We start from the raw sequence: 9,527 nt of genomic DNA on the forward strand, positions 1-9,527 counted from the left end.
TGCACTTGGGGTCTTCTCTGGTGTGGTAGACCCCACCCTCTATTGATCTTGTCCTCAGAGCTTGTTCCTGTGCTGCCAGTCCAGCTTTGTCCAGCCACTGGTGGGATTTCTCGGTATAGGACACTTCTTCTATCTGCTGGTGGGACACGCCATGCTCAAGCCTGTCCTTCCATGATGGTTCCTTTTTGTTGCTCCTCTTCTTCATCGGGTTGCCTGAGATATTCACTAAGCACACTATCAGATGTGGCCATCTTCATGATGTACTCATTGATCTTTGTTGTTTCCTACTGGACAGTGGTTCTGACACTCACTAGTCCCCGGGCTCATTTCTTCTGTTTAGCGTAGTCTCAGGGTGGTGGATTTGGGGTGAAACCCTCCATGCATGATAAGGAACTTCCTTGTCTTGATGTCAGTGGCTTCTAGTACTTCCTTCGGTCAACTGATTATCTCAGTAGTGTATCTGTAAGGGTGATTGCTCGGATCTTGTTCTTCCCATTCAGCTGACACCTACTCTCTGCAGGCATTTGGTGGTGGTGGCTTTCCTGGCAGCCTCTTCATGGTTCTCATTTATCTCTGAAATTCCCAGGTTTTTCCCAGGTACTTGTAGCTCAGTGTCTGCAATGTCACCTTCTGGTAGTGCAATCCACTCAGTTCTGACTACCATTATTTTCTTTATTACCATCTGATTGCATTTTTCAAGTCTGAATCATCAGAATCAGAATCAGAATCAGAATACTTTATTGATCCCTGGGGGAAATTATTTTTTGTTACAGTGCTCCATTTTAAACCAACATTAAGACAAGACAGACAATACACTAACTAAGAATAGTACAATATATACATATACATATATATACATACATACATACATAAGTCACTCATAAATAAATAGTTGGAAAAGAAACATGTGTAGTTGTAGCAGCAAACAGTGTGTTAAGTGGATGCGTTGTACAGGGAGATGGCCACAGGCAGGAAAGATTTCCTGTGTCGTTCAGTGGTGCTTTTCGGTAATCTCAGTCTCTCACTGAACGTGCTCCTGTGACTGACCAGCATGTCATGGAGAGGGTGGGAGGTGTTATCCAACATTGTCTTTATCTTGGACAGCATCCGCCTCTCCGACACCACCTTGAGGGAGTCCAGCTCCATCCCCACAACATTGCTGGCCTTACGGATTAGTTTATTAAGTCTGTTGACATACTGATGACATTGGAGCCTAGTTTTATGGATTGGTCAGTCCTTCACTCTTGGCATACAGCATGATGTCATCCACGTAGACGGTTGCTGGTGGCTGACGATTGGCTATGGACACCAACTATGGAATGTGGCAGTCTTGTTAATGATCTCAGTGAAGGGGCATGTGTTGAACAGCAGTGGGGACAGAGTATCTCCTTAGTAAATCCCACACTTAATGATGACTTGCTCTATTGGCTTGACATTGGCCTCCAGTGTTGTTCGCCACATCCCCATTTATTTCCAAATAAAGGTTGTTAGAGTCTTGTTGCAGTTGTACAGTTCTAGGCACTCCAGGATCCATGTGTGAGGCTTTTTGTCAATCCAGGCAGTGCACAGGTTGGTCAGTCTGGTCTCACAGTCTTGAGTGACCGGTCTATCAACCGTAAGCTGGTGTTTTGCCTCTCTGTTGTTTCTGTATAAGCTCTTCTGAGCCCTGCTCATGTATTGAACCATTTGCCTGTTGATCTTAGTTGCTATGATGCCAGACATGAGCTTCCATGAGGAACTGAAGCAGTTATTGGTTGGTAGTTAGATGGGACCGGACCCTTCTGATGATCTTTGGGGATCAGGTCTGTTTGGCATTCAGCAAGTCATTAAGGATGTGCTTCGTCTATTAGCAGCTGGTTCATTTGTGCTGCCTCATACTCATAGAGTGCAGTTAGTTTTTTTAGCCAGTAGACATGACTCATGTCAGGGCCTGGTGCTGTCCAAATCTTCATACTGGAGACTCTTTTTTGGATGTCTGCCACTGTGGTGGTTACAGCAGCCTGTTTAGGAACATGTTTCTGCTTTTAGATCCACTAACCACTCAGTATTGTTGTTATGTCTTGCGGCCTTCTATATGCTCTTCCAGTATTGCTCCATTTCCAGCCTTGGTTGGGCTGTTCTCATATTGTTCACCTGCCACTGAGAGAACACCTTGGATGGTTCAGTGGAGTACAGCTGGTTTAATCTCCTGCCCTCTATCCAGAGATGGGCAGTAACGCGTTACTTGTAACGCGTTACTGTAATCTGATTACTTTTTTCAAGTAACGAGTAAAGTAAGGGATTACTATTGCAAAAACGGTAATTAGATTACCGTTACTTTCCCGTAGGAAGCTGCGTTACTGCGTTACTAAAACCGTGATTTTTTTGCGAGAATGTCTCATGACAGTGACGTAAGCGAGTGCGACTTCGTGACAACAGCTGTGTGCAGATCAACAATGGATCATATATCGAGTGCGGGAGAGAGTATGAGCGTGCAGCGTTTAAAGCGTGGAAGTACTGACCTTACTTTGAGTTTGATTCCATAAAAAGTGACAAAAACATTAGTGTCCGTTGTGCGTGGGAAGAAAACTTACTTTTTACAGCGAAAAAAACAAACCCAAAGCAAGCACCGAGTGCGCACGACGTAATGGGAAATTCACAGAGAAACTCGCGGATTCTTCCACTGACCGCTGCGGCACACCTGCACCAGGGTAAACCTCCGCCTACACTCCTGCTTTACAGGTGAAAATAGAGCAACAGGACCGCTAGTCTTTGACTTTATTTATTTTCTGCTGTGTTTTACTTGCATCTATTTGAAAGACTGAGTGTAAACACAAAAAATATTTTATTTTATGTGCTGGAATGTGCAGAAAATAGGTTTAAATGTTAAACTAATTTATTCAAGTCAGAGAATGTTGCATATAATTAAATTTTTGCTTGATGCATAAAGTTAAAAGATTAAAACTGATAAAACAAGTTTTAAAAAAAAGAGACTTTTCCATTTGATTACATTTTGTATGATGGATTATGTAGAAAAAGTAGAATTGGGCTGAAAGATCTATCGCTTTATCACCTCTTCAGGTTGTAAATCGTGTTTTTAAAAAGTAACTAGTAACTAAGTAATTAATTACTTTTGAAAATAAGTAATCAGTAAAGTAACTGGGATTACTTTTTGGGGAAGTAATCAGTAATTAGTTACTGATTACTTTTTTCAAGTAACTTGACCAACACTGCTCTATCTCTCTGGTGTATCTCTTCAGGCAGCTGGTCAAGGCTGTGAGTCTTTGCTTGACAGTTTCTAAGGCCTCAGGTATAGGCAGCTTGCTATACTTCTTAGGCACTCATTTCTTCATCACAACAACTCTCAACCAGGGCATCCAGTAAGGATACCGTTATAGGATGCCACCTGTGCAATAGGTTCAGTTATGAAGTTTTCTCACAACTTAATATTCCAAAGTCAACTGTTAGTGGTATTATAACAAAGTGGAAGTTATTGGGAATGACAGCAACTCAGCTGCAGAGTGGAAGGCCATGTAAAATGAAAGAATGGGGTCAGCTTATGCTAAAGCACATAATGCACAGAGGTCGCCAACTTTCTTCAAGTCAATCATTACCGACTTTACGTAGACTTCAGATTAGCTCAAGAACAATCCGTAGAGAGGTTCATGGATTGGGTTTCCATGGCAGAGCAACTACATTGAAGCCTTATATACCAGTCGCAAGAAATGGATTGGAGCATTGTAAAATATAATATAATAATAATAATGGATTGCATTTATATAGCGCTTTTCAGACCCTCAAAGCGCTTTACAATTCCACTATTCATTCACTCTCACATTCCACACTGGTGGAGGCAAGCTACAGTTGTAGCCACAGCTGCCCTGGGGCAGACTGACAGAAGCGAGGCTGCCATATCGCGCCATCGGCCCCTCTGGCCATCACCAGTAGGTGGTAGGTGAAGTGTCTTGCCCAAGGACACAACGACCGAGACTGTCCGAGCCGGGGCTCGAACCGGCAACCTTCCGGTTACAAGACGAACTGCCAACTCTTTGAGCCACGATCACCGATTGATAGCTGTTCAATGCATGCTGCCACGGCACTCCAGAGACATGGAGACATGTTCTCAGAAATAAAGAATCATAATTCTCTGTCTGGCAATCCAATGGACGAGTCTCAGTTTGGCAGCTGTCAGGGCATGGTACATGTCTGACTGTGTTGTGTCAAGTGTAAAGTTTGGTGATTATGGTGTGGGGCTGTTTTTCAGGAGTTGAAAGGAATTCTTAATATTTCATTACTCCAACACATTACTCCAACAGAAAAGGCTAGAATTCCTCAAAATCATAAAAATAAACAAGTAAAATATTAAATTAAGGGTTGGGGACACCAGACACTGGTCTTCATTTTATTATAAATGGTGTCAAAGGCTTTTTCTGTTAGAAGGATCCTGTGAACATCAATTAAAAATTCCAGGGTTTTTTTCCTTCCCATTTTGTCTTGATTTGAATCTGTGTGTGTGTAGCAGTAACGATGGACCCAACCGCATACTTCACTCTTTCAACACTTCTTTATTCGGCTGTCACTTCTTACACACGGCCGCAGCTTTTCAGCTGTATCCTACACTTAACAACCCCCAGGTCCTTTGAACTGGGGAGACGTGATGAGCTGATGGAGCTCCGATGCGTCTCATCCACCTCTGCAACCACGCCAAAGCCACATCTCGCCACAGTGTGTATATGTGTGTGTCGTAGGGTGTGGCTAACAGGCCGCATGCTTTTAGTGTTTCCTTTAATTTTTTGTCTTTCACTTACTTTTGTGGGGTCTCTTTGTGTTCACAGTTCTGTCTAACCACTCATGCTGTCAAGAAACTGCAGCCTGGTGCTGAAAATCTCACCTCATCCATCTTGCTCCACCGTCAATATTTGGGTATCTTTGCCTCACCTGCCTGCCTTCTGTCTTCTCTAGAAAACTCACAGCATCAGGTTGGACAATCTCTCTTTCTGCACACTTCTCTGCCACTCACTTGGTGCACATTGTCCCTCCCCTAGTCGGAGAAAAGCCTCCCCCTGCAAGTAAGCCATTGCTCTCTCCCATTAGTATCTCAGGCTCAAAGGTTCCATCACTGTCATTAACCCCATTTCTCCCGTGCTGCAAACCCACTGCCCCAGTGATTTCCCACACTAGTTGCGTGGTGTTCCTTGTATTAAATCTGTGTTTAGAATAAAGACTTGTGAATCTGATCTCTGTCAGTATATTGGTATCTGCATTTGGGTCCATCTCTCATGGTGGCCTCCAGGCCTTGTGACACTGGGCGCAGGTTCCACAGAAAAGCGGCCTGGAAGCTAAAGGCTCGAATGAAGAGAAGCCAGGACAAATTTACGGAGCATAATATATTAAATTACAACATAAACTGAAATGATCAAGATCAAAATTACAAGTAACACAGATTAAAGATCATCACAAAATATTTCAATATGGGTCAACATATTGTAAAATAGAATATTGGCTCTAATATTTCATCTCCTGCTTTTCATCTGGAGACTGCATTTACATTTCAATCTATCTTTGGTGGCTTTTTGACCATTTGTGGAATTTATACTAGAGTACACGCCACCTACACTATATACTCCATAAATGATCAAAATCACCTTGGGTGATTTTGTGTTAAAGAAGACTCGTCTGACATGTTAAACATGTTTTTATGTGAGTATGCTCACACATATGCCTGAAGCAGAAAGCCCAAGTTAAAAGAGAAAGATGAGAACCACTGTGGTGATACCTGCTATTGTGGTTTTAGGTTTTCTCAAGCCAGTCAACGCAAAGAAAGCCATGCTGTGTTGATCTTCCTTTGTAGTGTATACCTTAACAAATTTTCAGATTCTCACCTCTCAAGAACCCTACATGCCTGTCAGTATCCACCAGCCTCCCTCACTGTCTGGGAACTAACTGTAAGAAATGTTTGTCCAGTAAAATCATATAAAAGTATGCTTTAATGTCTTGCATTTCAACATTTTGCATTAGCCTGTTACACTTGTAAATTTTACAGCACTAAGATGCTGACTTGGCCAGTCATGTTTCTTCTACCTCTCAAGATTTATTTTTTTTTTTTTAATTTTAAGTCGAGAGACCATTTGTTTCATTTCAGTTGAGAGCTGTGTTTATCTCTCTACATTCATATATACATATATATACACATATATATGTATATATGAGAGTAAGTCAATACAGGGCTCATCTGGCATCTGGTTAACCATTTCATTTCACTTTAAAAACTTTACTTTTATCAGTCATTTTGGGGGTAAAGAGAAAAAAATGAGAAGCACCCACTGCAGAGTGTATTGTCTTGAACCTTTCTTCTTGTCTCCCTCCCTCTATCTCTCTCTCTCTCATACACCCACACACACACACACATACTCCACCCTCTCCATACATTGTCTTTTCGGATCAGTTAACAGGACAATTACTCTAGACATCTTTTCATTATGCTCTTTGTGTTTTTATCCTTGGTTTAGAAAGTGTTTATGGAAAGGAAATATTTTTCTGTTTCTATGGTTATATTCACATTGTATAATTTAACACAGTGATCATACTGATTTAGGATCTTCAGGGAGGATCAGTAAAATGCTTTATTCATAGTGGAGTATTCAAGGCATGCCTTATAGTTTTTAAATTTTACATACTGTTTTCTTTGAGGAACCATTTACCTTTTATTTTACCTTTTACATTATTTTTTTAATTTTATTCTAAGCCTTCATCTGCAGCCTTCATAAGCTTAGTAAAAGCATAATAACAGTTTTTCTTGTCAACAAGGTATCTCTAGAAATATTTTTTCTCAAGAAAGACTGAGATACAGGGTAATCTTCTTGGTTTTGTTTATCAAAAGTCAAATAAATGCTAGTTTTATTCTCTACTACATTTGGTTTCGTAAAAGTAAATATATGCTTCAGACCAATGGCTTTATCAATATTTATCCATAACAGCTGATTTCAGTGTTAACATAAGATCGAGCATATTACTGTTACAGTTAGAGCACTCTAAAAACTATTAATTATTATAAGATAATGGACAATATCATTGATATATTGGTATTTTATATTTTGATTAAGAAAAGATTAAAAAAGTAAACTGGGGTAATGATTTAGTCATGGTACATCCTGTTGCATATCTAAAGCACTTTCCTTCGCTGTAGGTTTATGAGGGTGTTTTGTTTCGTTGCTAACAGACATACTTCTAGATTCAGTAGGTGGTACAATGTTTTACAACACAGTTTTTTGCAATTGTCAAAACTACAGAGATTATAATTTGTCTGATTGCAATGAGCCCAACTGTTATTCTCTAAATGTTAGAGGTATAAATTGTTCTCTAACATGCAGCAGTAAATTATTCACTTGTAAATGCCCAGTGGAAGCACAGCACAGTACCATCCCCCCTAGATGTGGAAGAGGTGTTGGGGGCTAGTAGTGGGGGATGAAGGCCAGATTCTTTGGGGGCACTCTGGGCCTTTCTCTGTTCTGTTGTCCATATTTGATTGTCATAATAAACAGGCCTTTCAAGGACTTAAAAGACACTGACGCACTTGAGAGGTTATGGAAGCGTCCTTCCTTCCCTGCAGTCACATGCAAATGCTCCAGAATGTGAAGGCTCATTGTCCAAAGTGCCTGGAGAAGTCTGAAGTTAGACAGACATAAAGTTGTTTTATATTACAAGTGTTTCTAGTTCCTTAACCTCTTCTAAAGCTTGCCGGGCACTTTTTATCCAATTCTTTTAACAGACAACATAGCAGAAGGCTAGCAAAGCTGGTCATCACAGATCAATCTCTGTTGTAGGAGGGCTCGGTCTTGGTGACTCAATGGAATCTACAGGCGCTATTGTATGCAGTTTCCATAGTATGACCCTAAACTGGGCCACCCTGAGATAATGAGGTTAAAGGTCATACACACAGACAGAATGAAACATCACTACATAGATTTCTGTCTCAGTCGCCTTTCCAAAAGTATCCACACCTAAAGAACAGTTCACTTGGGCTCAACACGTTCTCACTTTCAGTTCTTCACCCACAACCCCTTGGGGTGACATTTTACCACAGTGCCTCTTTAGGGTCATTTTTCAGCATGCAGAGTACTACAGCTGAGATTTGCAACTGCGTTTGTTAGAGACAGGAAACTGAACAATGATATAGTTCTTTTATATAGAACAAAGGGTGGTGGTGACATAGGTCAGTCACAGGACACAGGACTGAGGTGGTGTTCCATGTGGGACTGTTCTTCTATGATGCTCTTGCCTTATTATTGCATTTTTGTTGTGTGCGTAACATATACGTTTGTTGTTATTTGTTTAGGCTTAGGAAATTATGATGGCTTGGCTTAAAACACACCCTTTGGTAACATTAACAACAAGAAATTCAAGTACATCAGTGAATGACCCTCCTGGCCTGCCTCACCCAAACGGCTTGTCAAGGCCAGGTGTGCCAACTTTCCTCCCACACAAGCCGATTATCTTGTTTACAGAGCGGTAACTTCACTGCCTAAGACACACAATAGTATTTCCACTCTAAAAAGAAAGTATAGAGTCAGGGAAGTCCAGATCCTTCACATTTTTAAAGCTGACACTTTGAACACTGGACAAGTAGTAGTGTTCCACTGATTTACAAAGCAAACCTAAGTGTGTAAACCACTTTCTGAAGTCCAACATCATCACATGACATACATTTTCATTTGATGAGGCTTTGGGCTGAAAACTTTCCTTTTTGCTAAAGTATATAGTCAGGGCTGGATCAGGGGACCCTGACTCCTCCCTTAGTTATGCTGCAATACGCATAGGCTGCTGGGAGATTCCCATGATGCATTGAGTGTTTCTTCTTCAGTCACCTTTCTCACTCGTGATGTGTTTATGAACCTCTCTGCATTGAATAATACTTGTTACTAATCTCTGTCTCTCTTCCACAGCATGTCTTTTGTCCTGTCTTCCTCCCCTCACCCCAACCGATCGGAGCAGATGGCCGCCCCTCCCGCAGCCTGGTTCTGCTGGAAGTTATTTTTCTGTTAAAAGGGAGTTTTTCCTTCCCTATGTCACCAAAGCGCGTGCTCTCTGTATGTATTATTGTAGGCTATACCTTACAATATAAAGCGCCTTGAGGCGACTGTTGTTGTGAACTGGCGCTGTATAAATAAAATTGAATTGAATTGAATTGGAAAAAAAGATACCTAATTGGCTCCAACTGTCATGCAATTATTGATTTAAACAAATCCTAACACTAAATTCGAAGAACATTTGTGGAGCATTTGAACGATTGTCGGACAGCCATACAGAGATTCCTTGATTTATTAGTGACATACAGCAGGTACAATAAGTATTGAATATGTTACCAATTTTGAATATATTTCTGAAAGTGCTATTGACATAAAATTCTCCCCAGTTAATAGTAACAATTAATCCAATCCACACATGCAAAGAAATCAAACCACAGATGTCCATAAATTGTAAGGGGTGGCTGTAGCTCAGGAGGTACAGCAGGTCATCTACTATACACTATATTTACCTTTTTACTATAT

This window comes from Haplochromis burtoni, unplaced genomic scaffold, assembly GCF_018398535.1.
Source record: "Haplochromis burtoni strain Fernald_Lab_line unplaced genomic scaffold, NCSU_Asbu1 Contig_169, whole genome shotgun sequence".
Lineage (NCBI taxonomy): Eukaryota > Metazoa > Chordata > Actinopteri > Cichliformes > Cichlidae > Haplochromis > Haplochromis burtoni.